Raw genomic sequence first — 15,373 nt, forward strand, 5'->3', positions numbered from 1 at the left:
ACATTCCTTAAGGATCACAAGATGTTGAGTCACATTTAAATATTAATTAATACTAAGTCTAACAAATTCCACAACCACATGAAAGAATAATTAAAAGTCCAAAGTCCATTTAAATAATATACATTTGTTCCGAATGCTACTTGGCAATAAAATTTGGAATGCTCAATCATCCATTGTACATGTCACAGGGTATGAAAGGCTAAAAGAATATACATTTATAAAAATAGATTACATCATCCCTTTCAGATCCATGAAACAAAGCACAATACAATAAGTGAAATCATCTATCATAAAGATATAGCCATCCATCATAATATGCAAGAATAGAATGAAAGGAAATGTCGACAACAAACTCCAACCTTGGCATCAATGGGCGGATCTCAATGGTAAGAGTAAAAAGCACTACCACCCGACTGCGTGGAACCTAAATGGCCCACTCCCACTGCGCTGAGGGGATAGTCTCAATTCCCAAGCAGGATATCAATCCAAATATCAAAAGTAATCTCTAAGTCCAAGAAATCCTAAAAGTAATCTAACTCAAAGGTTCCAAGATAAATCGACATCTATACCTAGAGGCACACAAAGACACATAGGAAACCTACTATGTAAGCGACCAAGTGTCATCACACGAATCATGCTAGAGTTATCCTGGTAGTCTCTCAGGACCCTGACCCCCTAATGATCCCTAGGTGGCACTAATATCCTCTCATACTGATAAGGCATACTAACAATGCATGGTCGCAACCAAGCGTTCTCTCTAGTCCCATCCTAGTCTATACTAGCACTTGAGGCATGGGCAAGAACATACAAAGACTCTTATTAGGTTCATTTTATTCCCATTTAGTGTAGTGTTTTCACTTATTAAACAACTGACAATGGGTTACCCTAGTAGCCACTTAGGGCCCTGGCCTCCATTGTAAGCTACTTCACGACATTATATATAGATAAACTACCCTAGGCTCATAAAAGTATAAATCAAAGATCACCTTAAATCACCTCAGTCCTATACAAGTGACTAGAAAACATCAAAAGATAGTTCAAAATAATATATTAGTTCTCTACGAGCAACTAGAAAGCCTCTCAAAAATAACTGATCAAAGATTCAAAATGGTTAAGTCAAGTAGGTCACACCTTTCACCTTAGTTTCACAAGAGAACACTAGAAAGCAATAACAATCAATAGAGTATACACATCATAGAGCATACCAGACACATTACCATGGTTGAGTTTAGAAAGATCGATATCAAATCATCATAACATCACATTCACAGAACCCCCAAGCCTCTGGTAAATGTCCTAAAACTGGTCAACACTCCAGTCAACCCAAACCCAAAACATAGACAACATGCATAAAACAAAGCAGACTTATAGTTTGGTTTGATTTTTGAAAACACATAGTTGAGTTAAATGTAAGGTTTCAATTTTCGTTCGATGTAAGTTTTCGAGTACATAAGATTTGCATTTTAACCCTTACCATTTAACCCATTTCTTATATTTAATTAATTGCACAATTAGCCCTATTCAAGTACAATTTAATTATTTCCAATAATTTAAGGGCAATTTATTTATTATGATTATTAAAATAATAATAATTGATTTTCAAATTAATTAATTACCATTTGATTAGAAAAAATAATATCATTAATTAATAATTTAAACTTTATCAGGTAATATTCATTAATAGTTAATCTTAGTTAATAATAAGTTTAATTAAATTCATTAACAATTATTTAAGCTACTAAATTGATTTATTTAGTTCTAATAATATTTAACTTTAATTAAAAATATTTATTAATTTATAACCTTTTTAATAATAAAGAACTATTTTAAAAATTATTAATAAATAATTTTTTATTTAAATTACAATTTAAAAATAACATAATTAAAATTTTTAATAAAATTAAAAATTTGAAAAAAAACCATACGTATGTTTATAAAGGCCTGCCGCCTGCCACTCACGCGGCCATCGCAGTGGCTCTACTGCTGCCGTAGCAGAATTTGTTGCAAGTACTAGCTGAGCAGTGGGAAGTAAAAGGAGGGGGAGGTGGGATGTGGTGGCCTACCTCCCTCTCACCCACACACACACACACACACACATACGAACATATTATTATTTTTTAAATTTATTTATAATTTATAAAATTGATTGAAAACAATACCCCTTATATATATGTTAATAACAGTTCCAACCTTAATCTCATAGAGGAAATATGACCAATCGGTCAAATTCTCAATTGAAAATTTTGAATTTAATACAAAACCCTTCTTTGGTCAATTTCCATTTTTAAAAAATTTACTAAAGAAGGATAATATCCATCTTTTGATTTTTCCATACACAGAAGATTAAATATATATACTAGAATTTCACAATATTGAAACATTCATCACAAGAGTTATTTAGATAACCATTCGACAGACACGATGAAGACAAGAAAGAAGAAGCATAATAAACTATGTGAATAATCACAAGAATCTACCTGGACTCTGATGCGAATCGCTACACCCAAGAAAATTGAGAGAAATTTCTCCTCGCCAAAAAGAACCTTCTCTCTTCCAAAAATTTTTCCTCCTCCAAAATTCATGGTCCTTTGAAAATGAACTCTCCAATTGTGATATGGAATTCTCTCCTAAAATTGGGGCACTAATTGTGCGATCACCCGAGAGAACTCTCTACTCACCAGACTTCACTCTTTATTATCTTTTCTTTATCTTTTCCATGCATGTTTATAAAATTATAAAATAAGTTTATTTAATTTCACTTAACTTCTCTCTTTTAATCAATTTATTAAATTTTAATCTCATGCACACATCATGTAATCTTAAAACTTTTAATAAATTAATATCTTTTCCCTTACTTAAATTATTTTTGAACATTTAATTGATAAAATATGCATTAACTTAAATAATAATAATATTTAGCTTTTATTTAAAAATGAACTCTAAATATATTATTATTAAATTAAATAAATATTATCACGTTCTAAAATTAAACTTATAAATTTTATCTTTAAATTTACTTCTTTTTATTTAATTAATTTCCCAATTAATTAAATGTAATTAAATATTAAAAATACCATAATAAATTTTCATGAAATTAAATCATTAATTTAATAATTTAATTTGACTTAATTAATAGAAAAAATCACCAAAGGTTCATAAAACAAAATACGAAAACCCATCATAGAAAACACATACAAGATCAAACTAAAGGGTTATAATCATGAATCAACATCATTCGACACATTCAGAAGGTAAACAACTCAGATACTTGTCCTAATTTTCTAGAAAAAATGGCTTAAAGGTTTAGGATTTGGACTCAAGAATTTATCTCCCCTCTCTTACCATTAAGATAATGCAATAGGGTACGCTCATCCTGGCAATTCAGGGAAGTCGATACTTGGTACCTGCAATCTGCATAAAATCCACACATGTACAAACACAATATTCTAAACTAAACAAGCAATGGCAGGAAATGGTGCATTTTGTAAATCTCAACTAGCAGGTGACTACAACTCCCTTCCTTAACCACATCAGAAATGCCATACATAAAGAAAACATACACGTACACCATACACATGTAGTATGGGGTAAGTATCCATAAGAAAACACATATGATAACCCATCTAACTAACAATCATCAATAACTGAAAACACTGAAATAATCATCATGCTTACATGAAGTATAGAGTAACAAGTAATCTCATCATAAATCAACTGAATCTGAAACAATATCTGATAATCTCAAAACAATGCTACTAATCATCAAGCATAAAACTGGCCTAAAAGAGTTCAACGAAGATAGAAAAATGCAAACTAGGGGTAGGCACTACATCCACCCCCCCTAGACTTAGGCTTACTCCTGGAAGCCTACAAGAATGGTAAAACTAAAGAACTCACTGTGTGGGTCCCATTGAACCCTTTTCCCTTGTAGGAGGATATGACTCTACTGAAAACACTACAACAATAATATCCAAGATAACAAGGTGCTATAATAACTATAAAACATATTACTTTCAGTCACTTAGAGCAATATGATTATGGTTTAATAATAAACCAAAAACCATATTGATCCAACATTCATTCTTTTAACAATTATTGAAATAGATCACCCACTAGTACATTAGGCCCCCATTTTCGACCAAAATTTTTGACCAAAGGCCTATTTGGGTTGTTAAATTTATTTTTTTTGAAAAAATGGGCCCGATATGGTCGAAATTTTGACTATGGTAAACTTGTTTAAATTTCGACCTTCAAAACATAAGAAAAAAGGTCACGGCAGTGTTAATTTTGTTTTGGGGCACACCATGACTGCAATGGGTGAGAGTTTGGTGCAAGGTCAACAGGAGAGGAGAAAGGAGGTAAGAATCTGGTCATTAGATATCATTCCAAGTTTGTTATCTATCAGAAAGTTGCAGAGGCAGATTCCAAAGCTATTCAATGCTTTTACATTTTATCTTTCTCTTCTACTCATCGCAATTCAAAAAACAGAGCCATTGTTAATTCTTTTAGGTCACAAAGTTGTTTTATAGATGATGTTTAGGTTCAGGGTTAGCATATATTTAAGTGCAAGGATAAAGCTATGGAAAATTTATATTTCTGATATAATGCACTATTCATTTTTTGTATTTCTTTTGCATGCAGGGAATCTCGAGATGTCTTGGTGTTGGAAAACTCTGGATCAGAAACAAAGAATGTAATATGCCATAGCTGCTCCCATTTGCTTTTTCACTCAAATTAGCAGCATTACCTCTGACAAAATTTGATCCAGACCCATTCACACAGGTTTGTGGCCATTTTACTGTAGATTGCTTTGCAAGACATTAAACAAGAACTCAATCTTTGGGAGGATTGATATATTGTAGAACATCTGTAGATGCATTCATTTCCTCTTCATTCCAGTAGTTTATTTTCATCTTTTTGTATGGCTTGCATCCACAACATGACCTTGTTGAGTCAGGAGTCTTTTTCACTACTTTATTTAAAGAAGAAAGGAAGCTTAGCTTGCAAGTTTTCAAAAGAACTTCATTGTAGAGTTTGGAGCCCCAACAATGTAAATACTATGAGGAAACTATATGAGATGGATTGTTATAAGTTATACAAGCTTTCCTAGTGCAATCTAGAAGTACCATTTTAAGGAACTATTTCTCCAAAATAGAAAATGTAATGTAGTGATTCTAGCAGATGACGTGCAAATGGGTATGCTTGTGTGGGAGAAAAAAGAAGAAGAAAAGAAGCAATTTGCTTTATCATCTCTGGCTAAAGACACAACTTATACTCTTGAAGTTGTGTTATATTCTCTCATAGATAATCCTGCTATAAATAATTATTCATTTTTTCCCTCATGCTTGTGCTTTGAATGATTAGGAGTAGTGTGTATCTTGTTGGTGTTTCAAACTGCTGAAACTATCAAGCATAAAAATGCTTAATATCACAATGAAATGACTCACACAATCTAGGGATAGCCAATTCCCAATATCAACTATATGAATGAATCACTATAACCCAACTTCAACAAAACCAAATGATGGTTTCCTACTCTTCTAGCTCTGCTAAACCAAGGCAAGTATACCTAGGGATAATTCTAATGCAACTGTGTATGAAATTATCTTAGTTTCATTCCGATTCTCATCTGTTACCTTCAAATACATACACAGTTCACTTCAATTCTTCAATGCTCTCAAACTTATACACATCCCTTATCAGCAGATCTGGTCATAATTCTCCTAAAATTTACAAATATTCCTAGAAATAATAGCTACCTAAGATTCAAGAATTAGATATAAATGAGTTGAGACCAGAGTTTATAATTCTTGAACAGGATTGAAATAATTTTGATTTTATAAGATGACTTGATATGCAGCAGCATAATTCATCCTTGTTTACTTCTGATTTATAGGACTAGTGCCTTATTCGTTGGTCAAGAAATTGACTATTGGTAGGAGATCTAATTCAAATAACTTGTATAAGAATTAATCAACTGCAATCACCCATATCCATTCTTGATGCAGGAGCATCCAGAGGTATAAAGGCAATCTTGTGTCAACCAAAAAAATGTACTTAGACTTAGTTTTTGTTTCATGTGTTTTCATTTCTGGATACCCATTTGGGTCAAATAAAGGTTCCAACTCTCACAGTTCCACTATTAGTGTTCTAGGATAGAGTATTTGAACACCTTGGGATACGTGTAAATGCCAAAAAAATAGGAGTATGTAATTGAGCCATCATTTTGGTGAACTAGAAGGTGTAAATTGGTCAGATGATTGTAATTATAATTTATAGCATTTCAGAAAAAGAATTAGGTCAAAAGGCCCCATGGTTTGAAAGTTATTGCAGTTTTTTGATTTTTGGAGACCTCTTAAGAATGCTTCAAAGTCAGTTAGGGGCATTAAATGACCTCAAAAAGGGCCAAAAAATGGGGGACGAGAAAATCTGGTCCATACGGCTATAGAGTGCTTCGAGAGCTTTCCAAAAATGTAAACAGTTCGTCAATCGGAGCTACAGTTCAAAAGTTATGCCTCCCGAAAGTTTGGTTACCGTTTTTGGATTCTTCTAATTTTTGCGTCAACTTCTAATGCAGCTTCTAGAGCCTTCTACTTGGTCGGTGGATGCCAACTAGCACTTTCTAGAATGTACTCCTAATCCTTAAACCTTTGGGGTCTATTTAAGAACATTTCTGGCATTGTAAAAGGCAGTTCGGAGTGGAGTTTGAGGGAGGTACTGAAAGGAGAAATTATCTCCAGATTTATGATATTGTAAGCCCTTAGGGCATGTTTTGAAGTCTATTTTCTCTGTACTAAATGTATTAGCATATTTACACAGTGAATAAAATTTTTCCTTTCTTGTTGTGTCCATTCTGTGCTTGGGTTGTGTCTCCATCAAGTGGTATCAGAGCTGGTTTTCCTGAGTGTGTAGACAGAGCGCCGACTATGAGGCAATTTGCACCAGGATTGTGTGGTTGTGGGTTTGAGTTAAGAAGATGCCTCCACAAAGAGAGCGTGGTGGAAGGGTCAGAGCTATTAATCCTGAGGAGGTTAGAGCCCTCCAAAGGTAGGTACAAGCATTACAGGAGGAGCTCCGTAGAGGAACAAATGTTGCCGCAGGCGACGAAAGTGAGGATGACAATGAAGAAGAAGAAATTGGACTAGAAGGGGAATTTGACGGGGAAGTTTTGAATCAGGCAGAGGAAAGGCTTTTTAGGGCCATTACTAAGTTTGGAAAAAGACCTACAATTGATGTGGGTGTATTTTCAAGAAATCTGAAACTAGATGAGTTGATCGACTGGATCAATGAACTGGAAGAGTACTTTGAGTATGAGGATATGAGGGATCCATATAGGGTTAAGTTTGCAAAGGCCAAACTGAAAGGCCATGCCAAAATCTGGTGGCAAGAGGTTCAATTGGAAAGAAACAGAAGAGGAAAGGAGAAGATCACAAGGTGGGATCGTATGGTGGACAAATTGAAGAAGCAATTCATTCCTGTTGATTATGAGCTTGATTTGTTTAAGAAGTTGCATGGGTTAAAGCAAGTAGGAAAATCAGTCCAAGAATATACAGAGGAGTTTTACCGACTTCTTATTAGAGCAGGGCATCCAGAAGCAAATAAGGAAAAGGTTGCTCGTTATTTAAGTGGGTTGCGACCTAGCATCCAGGAGGAATTAAGTATGGTAAGAATGACCAGCGTTGAAGAAGCGTACCAATTTGCCCTACAAGTTGAAGAGAAGATAAATAAGAGGTTTGAAGGGAGACAAAGAGGGCATGGTCAAGGAGGAAGGGGTAGTGGTAGGTCATTTGGAGGTCGAAATCAAACCCAAAAGAAAAATGAAGATGTGGGTACTAGCAGGAACTAGAGGAACGAGGGTTTCAACCGCTCTCGTGATCAAGACTTTGGAAATCAGAGAGGAAGAGGTAGAGGATGTGAACAAGGAAGAGGAGGCTTCCATGGTACCTATTTCCATTACAATGAAGAAGGTCATCGTGCCTTTGAATGCCCTCAACGACAAGGAAGGACAGATAGGAGAGCTGAGGGTCAAGCTAGGGTTGCTCATGTGGATGAGGATGCACAATCATCACATTCAGAGGATGTAGAAAGATGAGAGACTTTAGTAAATGAAAGGGTCCTACTAAGTGGTGAGATTGAACCAGGACAAAGGAGGAGTTTATTCTGTACCAGGTGCAAGTGTGAGGATAAATGTTGTGATGTGATCATTGATGGTGGTAGCACTGATAACTTGGTATCAGAGGAGACGGTCTCTAAGCTGAAGCTCAAGAGGGAGAAACACCCCCAACCCTATTGGATTGCTTGGGTGAAGGATGATCATAAGGTCCTGGTAAGTGAACAATGTTTAGTGAAGTTCAAAATTGGGAGTTACCATGATGAAGTTTTGTGTGATGTTATTCCAATGGATGTTTGCCATCTATTGTTGGGTAGACTATGGTAGTTTGATAGGCATGTAGTACATGATGGTCATGCAAACACATACTCTCTAACAAAGGATGGAGTTTGCAACAAACTGAAGCCCATGAAAAAGGAAGGTGAAAAGGTATGTAGCAGTGCTAGGATTTGTCTTGTTGATGGAAGGAAGTTTTTGGATGGAATGAAACATCAACGTATGTGTTATGCTTTGATTCCTAGGAAAGATAAAGAAGGTAGTAGTGAAATACCGCTTGAAGTTTCAAATTTACTAGGTGAGTTTGGAGATATCATCTCTGATAATGTTCTAGAAGGATTGCCACCAGTAAGGCAAATCAATCATCAGATAGATTTAATCCCAGGAGCTAGTTTTCCTAACAAGGCTGCTCACAAGATGACTCCTACTGAAACCGAGGAGTTAAATAGACAGGTTCAAGAGCAATTGAGGAAGGGCTTGATTCGAGAGAGCCTAAGTCCATGTGCAACACCTGTAGTACTAGCACCAAAGAAGGATGTAGAGTGGAGGATGTGTATAGACTCTCGAGCTATAAATAGGATAACCATAAAGTATCGATTTCCTTTGCCAAGAATGGATCATGTTATGGACTGCTTGAGTGGAGCTCAGTACTTCACAAAGATAGACCTCAAAAGTGGCTATCATTAGATATAGATACAAGAAGGAGATGAGTGGAAAACAACCTTCAAGAAAAAGGAGGGTCTTTATGAGTGGTTAGTCATGCCCTTTGGATTGATGAACGCCCCAAGCACCTTCATGCGGCTTATGAATGAGGTACTTAAGAAGTTCTTGGGAAAAAATTTTATTGTCTATTTGGATGATATTTTAATTTTCAGCAAGACTTTCGAAGAACATTTATTGCATATTCATAGTGTCCTTGAAAGGTTAAGGGAAGAGAAACTGTTAATTAATCTAAAGAAGTGTATCTTTGCAAAAAGGGAGTTAGTCTACTTAGGGTTTGTTATATCACCTAAAAGTCTTAAAATGGATCTAGAGAAGGTAAAAGCCATCTTGGAATGGCCTACTCCAAGGTTTACTACTAAGGTAAGATCGTTCCATGGTCTGGTTAGTTTTTAAAGGAAGTTCATTAAGAATTTCAGTGGCATATGTGCACCCCTAACTGACACAATAAGAGGGGTAGAAAAGAGTTTAAATGGACTGCAGTAGTTGCGAGACGTTTTGAAGTGTTTAAGAAGAAGGTGACAGAACAACCTGTGTTGGCACTTCCAAATTTTAGAAAGGTGTTCCAAGTGGATTGTGATGCTAGTGGCAGCGCTATTGGGGCTATATTAAGCCAAGAAGGTAAGCCTATTGCATATTTTAGTGAAAAATTGAATGATGCAAAAAAGAAGTATTCTGTTTATGATCAAGAGTTCTATGCAATAGTTCAGGCCTTAAAGAAATGGAGGCATTTATTTATTGCCAAAGAAATTTTTTTTGTATACTGATCATTAGGCATTACAGTACCTAAATAGCCAAGGTAAATTGAATCAGAGGCATATGAAATGGGTAGAGTTCTTATAGAGCTATACATTTGTGTTGAAGCATAGAAGTGGAAAATCTAATAGGGTTGTAGATGCACTAAGTAGGAGACAGTTGTTGCTTACAGTAATGTAGGTTGAAGTAGTTGGGTTTGATGAACTAAAGAATTTGTACCCTGAGGATCCTGATTTTGCTAAAGCATGGAAAGCTTGTAAAGAGCCTATTGCGATAGACAGAACTAAGTGGTTAGACTATCTGATTCAGGATGGTATGTTCTTCAAGGGCAGTCAATTATGCATTCCAAGGAGTTCCATGAGGGAAAATTTGATTAAGGAGAAACACAGTGGAGGGATGGAAGGACATTTTGGTCGAGATAAGACCATTGCCATTCTCAAAGAACATTATTTTTGGCCTCAAATTTCATAGAATGTGAAGAAGTTTGTACAAAGTTGTCAAATTTGTCAAGTTGCCAAGGGATTTAGTCACAATATTGGACTATATCAGCCATTTCCTATTCCATCAAAGCCATGGGAAGACATAAGTATGCATTTTGTTCTTGGATTTCCGAGGACACAAAGGGGTAATGACTCAGTATTTGTGGTGGTTGATAAGTTGTCCAAAATGGCACATTTCATTCCATGCTAGAAAACTCATGATGCTGTCCATATTGCAGACTTGTTTTTCAGAGAGGTGGTAAGACTACATGGTCTCCCAAGGAGTATAGTTTCTGACAGAGATACCAAATTTGTGGGGTATTTCTAGAGAACATTGTGGAAGAAGTTGGGAATGGACCTAAAATTCAGTTCCACACATCACCCGCAGACTGGCGGCCAAACAGAAGTGGTAAACAGAAGTCTGGGAAATTTGTTGAGATGTTTAGTTGGGGATAAGCCCAAGGGATGGGATTTGATTCTACCACAAGTGGAGTTTGCTTACAATAACTCTATAAATAGGAGTACCGGTAGATCAGCATTCCAAATTGTATATGGAAGTAGCCCAAGGACTGCACCAGAGTTGAGGAAGATAGAGCAAGGGGAGAGGATAAGTGCTGAAGCTGAAGAATTTGCTGAACATATCAAGCATCTACATGAGGAGGTTCAGGTACACATTACTAAGATGAATCAAGACTATAAAGCTAGGGCTGATCAAAGGAGAAGACATAAGGAATTCCAAGTAGGGGATCTAGTCATGGTACACTTACGGAAAGAAAGATTTCCATCCGGTACTTACAACAAGCTAAAAATAAAGAAATTTGGCCCCAGCAAAATTCTAAAGAAACATAACTCAAGAAATGCATATGAGGTGGAGTTGCCAGATGGTATCCACATTTCTCCTATTTTCAACATTGCAGACTTAATAGGGTATCATGATGATGGTGCAGATGAGGAGCCGATGTTAGAGCCATGTCCAATTCCTCCTTCTAAAAAGGAGGAAATAGAAGACATTGTAGATCATTGTGTGGGTAGGAGTACTAGACATAGGTAGTATGAAGAGTATTTGGTCAAGTGGAAAGGACGGCCGATAGAGGACTCAACTTGGATTTCAGCAGCTGAGGTTTCCCATTTGGGATTTCCTCTACCATTCATAAAGTGACAGGGTCACTTTTCAATCTACCCTAGGTGTTTGATGTAGGAGCATCCAAAGGTATAAGGGCAATCCATTGTCAACCAAAAAAATGTACTTAGACTTAGTTTCTGTTTCATGTTTTTTCATTTCTGGATACCCATTTGGTTCAAATAAAGGTTCCAACTCTCACAGTTCCACTATTAGTGTTCTAGGATAGAGTATTTGAACACCTTGGGATACATGTAAATGCCAGAAAAATAGGATTATGTAATTGAGCCATCATTTTGGTGAACTAGAAGGTGTAAATTGGTTAGATGATTGTAATTATAATTTAGAGCATTCCAGAGAAAGAATTAGGTCAAAAGGCCCCACGGTTTGAAAGTTATTGCTATTTTTTGATTTTTGGAGACCTCCTAAGAATGCTTCAAAGTCAGGTTAGGGGCATTAAATGACCTCAAAAGGGTTGAAAAATGGGTGATGAGCGAAGCTAGACCATAAGGCTATAGAGCGCTTTGAGAGCTTTCCAAAAATGTAAACGGTTCGTCAATCGGAGCTACGGTTCAAAAGTTATGCCTCCTGAAAGTTCGGTTATCATTTCTGGATTCTTCTAGATTTTTGTGTTGACTTCTAACATAGCTTTTGGAGCCTTCTACTTGGTCAGTGGATGCCAACTAGCACTTTCTAGAATGTACTCCTAATCCTTCAACCTCCGAGGTCTATTTAAGAACGTTTCTGGCATTGTAAAAGGCAGTTTGGAGTGGAGTTTGAGAGGAGGTACTAAAAGGAGAAATTATCTCTAGATTTATGATATTGTAAGCCCTTAGGGCATGTTTTGAAGTCTATTTTCTTTGTACTGAATGTATTAGCATATTTACACAGTGAATAAAATTTTCCCTTTCTTGTTGTGTCCATTCCATGCTTGGGTTGTGTCTCCATCAATTCTTATGCAATATCCCTTTTATGAAATCATAAACCCTACTGATTTACTAAAGCATTTATATAATTGCTTGAATTAAAAGAAACAATAAAACCAGCATACAACCCATCCAGACTGCATTCAGCCAAATAAACCTTATTTAAATGACTTCAAAGTAAACAAACCCATAAACTGGAGACAGAAATTGATGAATTAGGCAGGCTTTAAGATTTAAGTTTCTAGGTATTTATTTGACACCATTTCCCTATAGCCTACTTCCACTCTCCCAACTGCACCTAAAAACTACCAACAGCACCCTTTAGGACCCCAACTACACCATGGATGTAATATTCATTGTCTAAGCACAATTGGGGGCATCTTGAGTCATTTTGGTCTTTTGGGGTGTAATCTGGTCTATCAGAGGTCATTTGGTTCACAGAAAGCACCTATTTTGATCAAAATTCACATCTAGGGTTTCAATTTCATGTTAGAACTTGGAGTAGATGACTTTTTGTTACTGATAGTCTATTTACAATATGTGGCAATCATTGGGAGAACACATTCATTGAAAAACTACTAATGCTTGTTTGTAGGATGTTGTTGAAGACTTGTGTGCTTGTTCAAACTCTATGCATGGTTTTTGTAGATTAGATAACACTTTATTTGGTTCACCAAAATTAACTTTCTATACTACTTGGTGCTTATGTATTGTTTAAAACCCTAGGAGTTGCATGGACATATCATCTCCCCTCCTTATTCATAGATCTTAGGTGCAAGAGAAATTTGTGTAATTTCTATAGAGAGGCCTATCTTGGACACAAGAATCATCACTTGGTGAGCCCCAGGGAGCGACCTTGAAGTGGTGATGGGCCAAAACTAGGTTTCAACATTCCAACCACTATAATAGACTTGATACAATTAATGTCATGTCAATGGTATTGTTGTGTGATAGCTCTCCTCCAATATCTGTGTGGTGTATCAAACCCTAGTTCTTAGGGCTCGAAGACCTTCTGAGGAAGTTTATCATTCATTTTTCAAATGAAATGACCACACTAAATACCTTGTTTTAGAGACCAAAATCCTTTCTACCCACTAGCTCAAGGGGTCACTAATGTCCATGAACACATCCCATATTCTCACATCCTTAGTAGAGACAATAGTCCCTAGGGAAGTAATGCCCCTTGGGAACCAAATCTTGGTAGCCCCAAGAAGTGAGTTCACTATAAGGGAGAGCCTATGGTGCCAAGATTCTAAGTTGTCCACTCTAGATAAGCATGGATGAACTTCGGTTCAAGTGGGAATTCAATGGAATATATAGTCTTAAATCCTAGGTTGTGATGTAAAACTATTCTTGTCTAATTGTGCCTTGTGTGTGTGTAAAAAATTAATCAAGATAAAGAAAAACTTGCAAATTTACACCTTGGATACTATTCAAACACTTGTCAAAAAATTTCAACATTGTAAAGACATTGTAAACTTTGGTCCAAAACACTTGAAACCTTGAAAATATGGCGACTTGTAACCTTAGGAGTGCTTGGCATAACTTATATTACACCTTTGCATACATCCACTTACATTTATCATTCTTTGAGCTTCATGCTTGCATCCTGTTAGTAAACAGATTTGTCCTTTGGATAGAAAAATAAAAGAGAACTCAACATGCCCAACTATGAAAGACAAAATACACTAATAGTTGGATTAGTTATCATTGATTGATAACTATCCTCTAAATTAAGAGTTATAGCTCCATCATTTATATATTTTAAATGAATTTAATGATAGGATATACCTTTAATCCAAAGGTACTAAGGTTTTCTAACATTTATCCATAGACATAGGATGAATACGATTGCTAGATTTATAAATTGAATAGGAAGAGAAAGCCAAATAAGTAGCCATACGACTATCTAACCAATGTTTTGTATCATAGGGGAGAGAGAGAGAGAGAGAGAGAGAGAGAGAGAGAGAGAGAGAGAGAGAGAGAGAGAGAGAGAGAGAGAGAGAGAGAGAGAGAGAGAGAGAGAGAGAGAGAGAGAGAGAGAGCTAAAATTGTTATGTTCTGAAGGCAATTTTTGTATAGTTACTTTTATTTGTTTTTGTTATGTATGATATCATTTTGGGACTTAGAAAATGTTTCCATCGATGCCAAAGGAGGAGATTATTGGAAATATGGTCAGCTATATGTCTTGATGGTTTTCATTTATGGAAACATACATTCAACATTTCATTTATGCATTTAAAGATAGAAATTGTTTAAGTATTAAATAGTTTGCAGCAATTCAGAGAATAGATCTTAAGAGTATGGATAATGCGTTGAGAGTTATCTTATTTGTAGTTGAGGAAAGCTTCCTGAAACTATCATGATGATGTGTTCCATTGCATAGATGTGTATGAACAGTATGACACAAGTTATAGTAAGATTAAAAGTGTGGGTATTTAATAGTGCAAAACATAGCATAGCAGTAAACAAAGTTGTATGACTTAAGGAATTATTTTGGTTACAAAATAATTACTAAGTTATGTTGAGCTGACTATGTGGATATTATTCCATAAGTTATTTTATATTACGTCAAGCATGTGAAGACATGAAGGTTGCCAGTGCAGAGTTTTGTTAAAACTCATCTTGTGCCAATACAATATCCCAATCACTTGGCTTATCTCCAAATAAACATCTCAAAAAATTTCCCAAGCTTCTATTTACAACCTTTTTCTTTCCATCTATCTGTAGATGGAATGTAGAACTAAATCTCAACTCAGTACCCATCTTCTTCCGCAAAGTCCTCCAAAAGTAACCAACAAACTTACATTCTCTGTTAGAAATAACACTTTTTGGGAATCCATGCAATCTAACAATATCTTTGAAGAAAATATTAGCAATATGCACAACATCTCATGTCTTCTTACATGGTATGAAATTTTCCATCTTAGAAAATCTATCCAAAACAACAAATATGGAATCATACCCTCTTGCTATCTTAGGTAAT

This window comes from Cupressus sempervirens, chromosome 10, assembly GCF_028749045.1.
Source record: "Cupressus sempervirens isolate cs-2001-9-10 chromosome 10, ASM2874904v1, whole genome shotgun sequence".
Classification (NCBI taxonomy): Eukaryota; Viridiplantae; Streptophyta; class Pinopsida; order Cupressales; family Cupressaceae; genus Cupressus; species Cupressus sempervirens.